Here is an 8670-nt window from a genome sequence, read left to right on the forward strand (position 1 = left end):
GAACACAGACTGCATGTCAGATTGTGCTTTTCAATCACTTTTGCATTGCCGAACACAACAAAATGACTCACCAGCCAATAAATAAACTGACAATTATCAGCTCTGTATTTCCGGATTGTAACCATTATGCAAAATCAGTTATGATATTGCACATTAAAGATGACGAGAGCCTCTTTGATAGCAACACCACCGAATAAATATTCCCCAGAAAGGTTTGACTGCATGCTCTGCTTATTGTTTTCTGTTACTCTTGTGTCTTTTCATATTATACAGCAGATTTTCCATCCATTTGCGTTCAGCGTGATTCATGTGCATTGGTATTCATACACTACTGGGTATTTTCCTCAGCTGTAAATTTTCAAAAATGTGTGTTTATGTGTCAGAACCCTTGGAAATAAAGTGTTATGCATCTCCAGTGTATGTGAAAGGGCTGGTGCTTAATATTTTTTATAGGTTTCTCTATAATATGCTTAACACCATCATGTAAAAACACAGCCAATGAAATAACTCACTTTGATTGCTAAAAATGAATTTTCCCTCATGATCTAATTTGAGAAGTTAGTCATTGTTTGTGGTGGGGCCATATACAGATGATGTTTTACTTTACCTTTGGCTTTGTGTTGGCCCAAACATTTGTCTATGCTAACTTACTCAACTAGGCTTGATGCCCAGAATGAATAGAGTGAATACCAAATGAATTGATCAATGCTTTGATAAATAAATAATGATTACGTCTAATTAATTAAGGAACATATTTTTTTTACCATTATTCACTACGCACATCAGATTTCCCACTCGTTCTTGAACGCATCACTGTAAGTTCTTATCTCAGCGGTAAAACTATAGCTTCTTCTGACATTTTAACCACTCAAAATGTAAGTTATGACATTTAATTAATGGATATATGTGCGCGGTGTGTGCTCACAAAAACGTTTAAAGTGGTATTTTTACATGCTATGTAATGTTTCACGCATTTTAGCCGGTGTGTTTCATGCTAAAAATAACTTGGCTAACTTTAAAGTTTGCGGCTAGCTAATTATGTGATTTCGATGTTTAATTTTATTGCATCATATATTTAACAGTGCAATCTAGACTTGTAAGTTTAATATGGTTGTTGTCAAATCTATTATTAATTAAAAAAAATATATATACTATGCACATTCTAAAACAAGTGATCAAACACCACAGAAAGGCAATTGTGATGGTGAAAAAGCTGGATATGTTATAGACTCGCGAATGTACTTTCAAAATGTTTCTATTCAATTTGTTTCCATTCTATTTGTACAAACAGCATACAATTTTGTATTATGGATCAATATGTCTAACAAATTGATGACAGTCAATAATTTCAGTTGCTTGTGTTATTTGTTCATGCTGAAGAACAGAGGCATGCTCAAAAAGCCCAGAAAATCAATATCTTTGGGGTTGAGTGTCATACAGCGCCCATGTAACAGTTCTCTCTTTCTGCACAGAGTCAATGGAGGCAGTGAGGGGAAAAACAGCCTTAAACATTCGTCTGGTGAAAATGTGCAAATGAGACTTGGCCTTGTGCAGCTCTGAGCTCCTGCGACGGCAGACGTTAACGAGGAAGGGGAGACGAGAAGCAGCCCCGCACCACACCACCCAAATAATAGACCTCAAGGATGTAATTAGGAGAATTGTGATTCAACAATGAGGTAACTATCAAGTTGTCGAGCCACAACGGGCAGCTAAAAGTAATGTTTAAATGTGTTATGACATCATTTATGTTCAGTTGAATTTTCCCCTGGCTGGCACAACGTCTCACGGCTCCGAAACCAACTTGCTATCAAACAGCAGCTCACTCCTGGCACTGGAGCGAGGGCGCAGTTACAATGAATACCAATTCAAGACTCCAGCTAATAGAATCAAACCCTTTATCAGCAAGACATGTTATGAGCTGATGTACAGAACCCAGTGGTAAATGATTATTTTAGGTTTAGTTGGCACTCAAAGACCTTGGCAATCCTACATTTGTTAATATCCGTCAACAAAATTAAGGAATTATTAATCTAATTGGAAAATGTATGGATAGTTTACGTTGATTATCCAAGATTATGTTGAAAATGCAATTCTTTAGACATTCAGTTTGTGAATCAGTACAATGCCTGTGGGGCAGGTGTTTCACTGCAGCAGCTTCTTGAGGTAAAGAACAAAAGGATTGTTCTTTGTGTTATTTGCGACTTATTCATATTTTTTCAGTTTATAAAAATAAAAAACAAAACAATCATATATTAATTCAAAAATATAAATATGAAGTGTTGTAAATTTTATTTAGTCAGGCGCTTGCAACAAATAAATCTGATAACTGCTATTCTAGAATATATAACTATATCAGTCCAATATATCGGCTGAAGCAAAGTCCATCTTTAGTTATTTTACCTGTGATTTATTGGCCCAGAATAGTTAAATCTTTTGAAATATCTCTGTTATTCTTATTAGCACAAATGAATTATCCAAATTAATAAACTGTCCGGCTAATAAAGAGTCAAGCCCTTTATCTGCGAGACATGTTTTATCATCTGTTTCACAAAAGAGCAGGGCACTTGGTAAAAAGCCCACATTTTGCATGATTAATTGCAAATCATAACATTGTCCCCCAATGTGCCACGGGTAAATAAGATGAAGCGACAAGTAACAAACATTTATTTTGGTGCGCGTCTGCTCATGAATTTAATTAGCCTTTTTTTGTGTAACCCGTGAACCCCGAGACTCACCCCTGCTGTAAGAAGCCGAATTCATTAAGCTGTTTTCTGCCCTCGGATTTTCACACCACATCTTTGAACATCTGCACCCTGTCATGTATCATCCCATTCATTTCTACTTAATTTGATCCTAATAAGTGTCTACATGAGGAGCCAGATGCGCTGCTTCGACTGTGGCACCCAAGTTTTGTTTGAGGGGAGTTGTGCCGTGTGCTCCTGGTGGACTTGTGAGACGCACTTTCCAATCGTGTTGATAGAGAGATAACTTTTGTGTATATTTTTTCTTTTTCTTTTCGAGATATGACGTTTCAGTTGTCAGCGCGCACAGGAATCCGTCAACACCGGGCAAAGTCCCTGAGGGTATGTCCGAGATCTTGCTTTTCATTTTGATTAATTCCAAAAGATCTGTCTACAAGAAAATCATCAAACACATTTGTAAGTTTTTGAAGTTGATAATAATAGAACATGATTGACTTTTGGGGGTCATGTAGTTGATTTAAGGCGATGGAGAGTGTTGAGATTTGCGGTGGGCAAGATGCTGGTGTATTTCTGATGATATTTTCTGGATGGAGCACCGTGTAAACTTGACTGCTAATCAGGACCATATGTTATTCTCTGGCCCTCAGTATCGTCTTGCCGTTTTGAGTGGCTCCTAGACGTGGCTCCTGACATGCCCTGGATTGAGTCGCAGCAACTAGCGGCCCCGGCTTGTGCTAATGAAGCGAGAGCCTGATGCCCAAAATCCTCTTGTCCCGTGAGAGACACAAGAGCGTCTCTACAAGCCAAGAAATTTGTTACCTGGTAAGAGAACGTCCAACTGCATACACTTGTATCTTGATAACTTTAATTTATTATAATAATATTAATACTATACGATAAAGAACTAATCATTTTGTAAATACCAACTGCAGAAGTAAGATAACATTCATTTCATTCTGCAATATCAAGGGCTCTAGTCTAAGACATGAAATGGGTATGATTTTCTTTGGCTCCTGACACAGGCAGCCTACCCAAAAAGTTTCTGTGCTGAAAATGTTTTCCAAGAAGGGTCTTATTGTAGATTGAAACAGCTGTCTAAAAATATCGTTGTTTTGTTAAGTCATGATAGCCTAGCGCTGTAAGAATAGTCCAATTGTCTCTGTAAACTTAGTCCTGACATAGATCTAGAATGTGCATGAGCTAAAATCAGGTGAGTCTCCACAACTCCCCTGATTATAATTTCAGAAAGCGTCTGGGTCACAGGGTCAAAAGTGTCATGTTCCGTGGACCCTTCTTACTCAGAAAGGGAAAATGAACTGAACTGAGCTGGAGGTAAAGCCTCTCGTCTCGATGGAAAGAGGCATCTGCTCCCGTTTAACCCCGGGCCACAGTGGCATTCTGTGTAATCAGAGTGGCCACTGTGCTGCATGAAAAGCAGCACATAAAAGTGACAGGCGCGGTTAGGGGAGTCCTTGCAGTGACAGAAATATTGTGGTGTCAACACGGTGATAAACAACAATAGAACGCTGAGACTGGTGACTGATAGCAGCTGTGCGTACAGCTGTTTGTACTGGCTCCCACACTCACAGGCTCGTTGTCATTCACAGTAACTGCTGCTTAGTTTATCTGTCAGCTGACTGGTTCCTCATTGTCTCCCTGCTCTCAGAGGCGCTGCGTGCGCCGCACAGGCCCCTCAGGCAAACAGCTTTGTTCTACAGGATGTCGGGGCTCCCTGGGCTGCCTCTCGCGCTGCTCCTCTGCTAACCGGGGAAGTAGAGGAGATTAAATGGAACATCCTGAATCACATAGTTCCTAATGCTTTGTGACATGAACACTCTACTGAGACAGTAGGCGCCTGACACAAAGGAGCAGTGACAAAACAAATAGTGGCTCTTCTAGAGATGCCACAAGACATGTGTACATCACTTACACTGATGTAGCCTGACACAAGTGGGAATGTTCACAATGCTGCATTCAATAAATTATGGAAAGTGTTGGAGTGGCGGAGTGGAGTGTTTTCAGATTGTATCTTAAACAAAGAAAGTCAATACATTTGACCGAGACAACTATTGTATTAGTATGTTAAATATGATGCTGTGTTTTTAGATGAGGCTGTTTTGAAAGCATGGCTTGTAATAGTATATTAATGAAGCACTTGATACTGTTGAATGAATTATTGACGACAAGACGGTGGTCCCAAGTCAGTCTGTCAGTCCAGGATGAGGACTTCTGGGAAAAGGTCCCAAGAGAAAAAGTCCTTCAAAGCCTGGCTTTGTTAAAGACTGTGGTTGTAGCTTTTTACTTTAGCTGCAATTAAGCAGAAAGATGGAAAGAATGAAGATGCTCTTAGTTAAAGCTTTGTCAGCCAGCCATGCATGCCATCATACAGTATGTGTGCCAAGACAAACATTAAAAGCCCTGAACACTCGATACATAACTGCATAAGTGAGAGGACGATGGAGCCACACAGGAGGTCTGGGATATTGTGGTGGACGGAGAGAGAAAAGAAAAGACGTGATGACAGTCAGATGCAGGGAAAATAAAATGTCTGAAACGGTCATTATTATTTCATACAAATGCCTTTTCTTTGCTTGAAAAATTTAAGCCGCAATGGCAGCACCAACGCTGCACATGTCAAAAGAAAGCCCAGGGACCGCAGATGATTTAAGTGGGAGAGCAGAGCATATGCAAAAACCACATGTGTAACAGCCATCAGTAAACAGTGAATATGTGGTAAACTTGGCAGGACACAGACATTTTTTTAAAAGCACTGCCAGTGTGTTAAATAAAGAGAGGGCCCAGCGTTTGACGTCCGCGAGTGTGTGTGTGCGGCCCCAAATATGATTAACCACAACAAGACGTCATAGCAACAGAACGGCCCTGGCTCCTCAACTCCAGCCTGTTACTTTATTGTGTCTAAAAAGTTATTGCAGTATAATGCTAATGTTGGAGAGAATATAGCCTGTATGAAGCTTACCGGTACCTAATTTGGTGTCATTATGTCATAGCACAATTACACTACGAACAGTTAAGGTGGATGCATTTGGAAACAGATTCTTTATTACTGAAAAATACCAACGATAATTTTTTTATTTCAATTTTTTTATTATTATCATGGAACACATATACTGTTGTACCACCAAGGTTAAAATTAAATACATAATTTATAGTATATGATTATTATTGTATACTTCAAGATGTGCACAGTATACCTATTTACATTGATTTGTGTGAGTTTCCTTTGGTATATTGATCAGTTGTAGCATAATTCAATCTTAAGCATAATATGATAATGACCCTTGTTTTGCCTTTACAAATAACTTTTCCTCCAAATCTAACATTTCATTTGGTGTCATAGGACAATAATGCCTCAGTCTATGTTTCTTTACATTCATTTGCTTCAGGGTGCAAACCCCAAAATCAATACTGCTTTTTGAATATTGATCACATTTGCCAATTACAAATAGTAGCTTAATTCCTTCATTTAAAATCATACGTTATGCTAATGCACCATTTAAGATGCCCAACAACAACAACATTAAAACTGCACTGGTGGAAAGACTCCTCCACTCCCTCCCCAGGCTAATTATGCATCTTATTGGACGCCACACATTCAACAACCAATAAACAAATTTGCGTATATTGCCGTATTCTTTAGTCATTAGTTCATAGGGCATCTTTACATAAAAATAAACAAGCAACCTTCTTGTGGTGGCCTGTGTGGGATTCTAACAGTGGCGATTGGCTTTGATGTGAGGTCCTTGATCTATTGGGCCCATGGTGTCATATCCTCCTGTGATGTTCCAGATTAATTAGGTGGAACGGCTATTTATCCCTTAAAATCATAATACTAATTTACCGAATGCAATGGGCTGGCTCTGCGGGTGGCGGCAGTGGCTCTAACTTCTATTAAAACGCTTAGACCTTCACAACATCTGATGAGCCCCCCGTTTTGAATGGATCACAAATCAGCACAAACATGAAGAAGAAGGAACGCCAATTATTAACAAGAATCAATTATGTATATATCAACATGCAGATTTGGTGACCCTGGTTTCGCAACACATTTTAGCAGTAAAAATGAGCACCCAAAATGTTTTAGTCTGGATGGCTTCTTTTTTAAATAACAACTAAAGAGGCACATTTAAATAATATTCTTTATAAACTGTAAATCTGACAATGCTTCCTGTAGAGAAGTTGTAGTAGTAGTAGATGTCAAGATGTTTACATGAGTATGAATATGAGTATTGGGCTTTACCACCTCTTTTTCTATACTTCTGTCATATATTAAAAGTAACTCTAAAATGAATACCAATACCCTGTTCATTGGGTATTTTTTAAGAATAAAAAAAAAACGTTTTTAGAAATATGGCATCAATAAACCATCCCAAAATATGAAGTTTTTCAACAGGAAGGCAGCAAAAAGGAACTAGTCTGGAGAGGAGACCGAGACAGCGGACCTGCCAAACCTTACAATCAAATCTTTTGCTTTGGTTCTTTGTGTCCAGTCCACAGATAGTCCACATTGTCCATCTGTGTGTACAATTCTGCCATGTAGGGCCCCTGGTTCCCTTGAGCGTGAATGCAGCTCGTTCTTGTGAATGCTATCTCAGAGCGCCAGCACCCAGAATGCTGCCTATTCCCACACCCAGTGAACGCCACGGGGGATAAGGAAAACACAATTGATAGAAAGTGTATTCTTTTCCATATAGGTTCCCACCAGCATGTCGCTAACTGTTTCCACTACCTTATCAAAGAACAAATGGCTTTGAAAGCAGCCAAACAAAGCAGCTGCCTTCATTGTTGCATACTTTTTTGACAAGGCTTAATCTGGGTTTCCATCGGGCACTGAAGTAACCTCAACCAACACAGTTGCTCTATGGGGCAAGCAGAGGTGTACCACGTGTCACCTGTTATTGTTATACACAATGCACACACAAGTAAAGACATACTTACTTCTATAGAAAGAACGGGTGCTATCTTTTCAGCTATTACAACTTAACAAATAACAGAGAGAGGCTTCTGTAAAAATAAGTCCCCTAATCACACCCAGCCTAATGACCCTGCATGGTTCATACACCTCAGTGGGCCCTGCGCTTTCACTTATGCGTGTGCACCTTCTGTGCATGTTTTTCTGCTTAGTACAGTGCCATCTACTGGTCACTGGTAGAACTGTCTGGACAACTGGCCTGGCATTAGATCTCTGTTACCTCTCAATGTCAGACTACAACAACATCAAGTAAAAAATGTATCACTGTCACCTAAGATTAAGCAATATTAACAAGAACTTAACTTAGAATTAGATTTAAGTTCAAAAGTTGCATAGAAAGGACATTTATGAAAACATATAAAATATAACAACTCTAATGTCCCTAACTCCTGCGACAAACAGCTTAGGAGTGGAATTGAAAGCACGTTCACACTTACACTGGTTTTGCTGAATGTGGATCGCGCTGCCATCACAGTGTTGTGAGTCTGAGGGACCGAGGAGGTGACAGGAGCATGGTGTGTGTGGGACAACGTTATTGGCGCTTAAAGATAAATAGATCATAGAACTGTCACTATCCTTCCTGGATTATGACACAGAGCAATGATAATTACTCACACCATGACAGACTACCATGTGGAATGAGGGGTAAAGGTTGTTGATTTCTGTACAAAATAGACCAGAATATGTGGGTGATTTTATTCTGCTACATTTTACTTGGCAGTATAGCACCATATCATAATATAATAATGACATAAACAATAAATAATCACCAGTGTCGTAGACTCAAGCTTTTCAATGAAAATGTTCATTTCATTACATGTTTGCACTTTTATACAGGTCCACTATATATCTGTATAGTTTTGTGAATTTGTTTTTTGGGCCCTGCTACACACACTGCATTGCCATTGTGCCGTTGTACTGTTGTTGGTGCCCAGCGAGGCTCTCTGTGCGCTGCTCTGCATCCTCAGTGCCCGTAGG

General features: G+C 39.3%; 1 long non-coding RNA gene across 1 annotated transcript; it reads left to right on the plus strand.

Moving 5' to 3' along the window:
• The first annotated feature begins 1478 nt into the window (after positions 1-1478).
• Positions 1479-3514, plus strand: LOC140381728 (uncharacterized). Its single transcript, XR_011931263.1, has 3 exons — positions 1479-1676; positions 3022-3083; positions 3350-3514. It is a non-coding gene; the product is annotated as an uncharacterized lncRNA (long non-coding RNA).
• Positions 3515-8670: the final 5156 nt, after the last annotated feature.

The sequence above is a fragment of the Eucyclogobius newberryi genome, unplaced genomic scaffold (genome assembly GCF_026437365.1).
Source record: "Eucyclogobius newberryi isolate DKJ021-1_F unplaced genomic scaffold, fEucNew1.0.hap1 SCAF_5, whole genome shotgun sequence".
In the NCBI taxonomy this organism is placed as follows: Eukaryota; Metazoa; Chordata; class Actinopteri; order Gobiiformes; family Gobiidae; genus Eucyclogobius; species Eucyclogobius newberryi.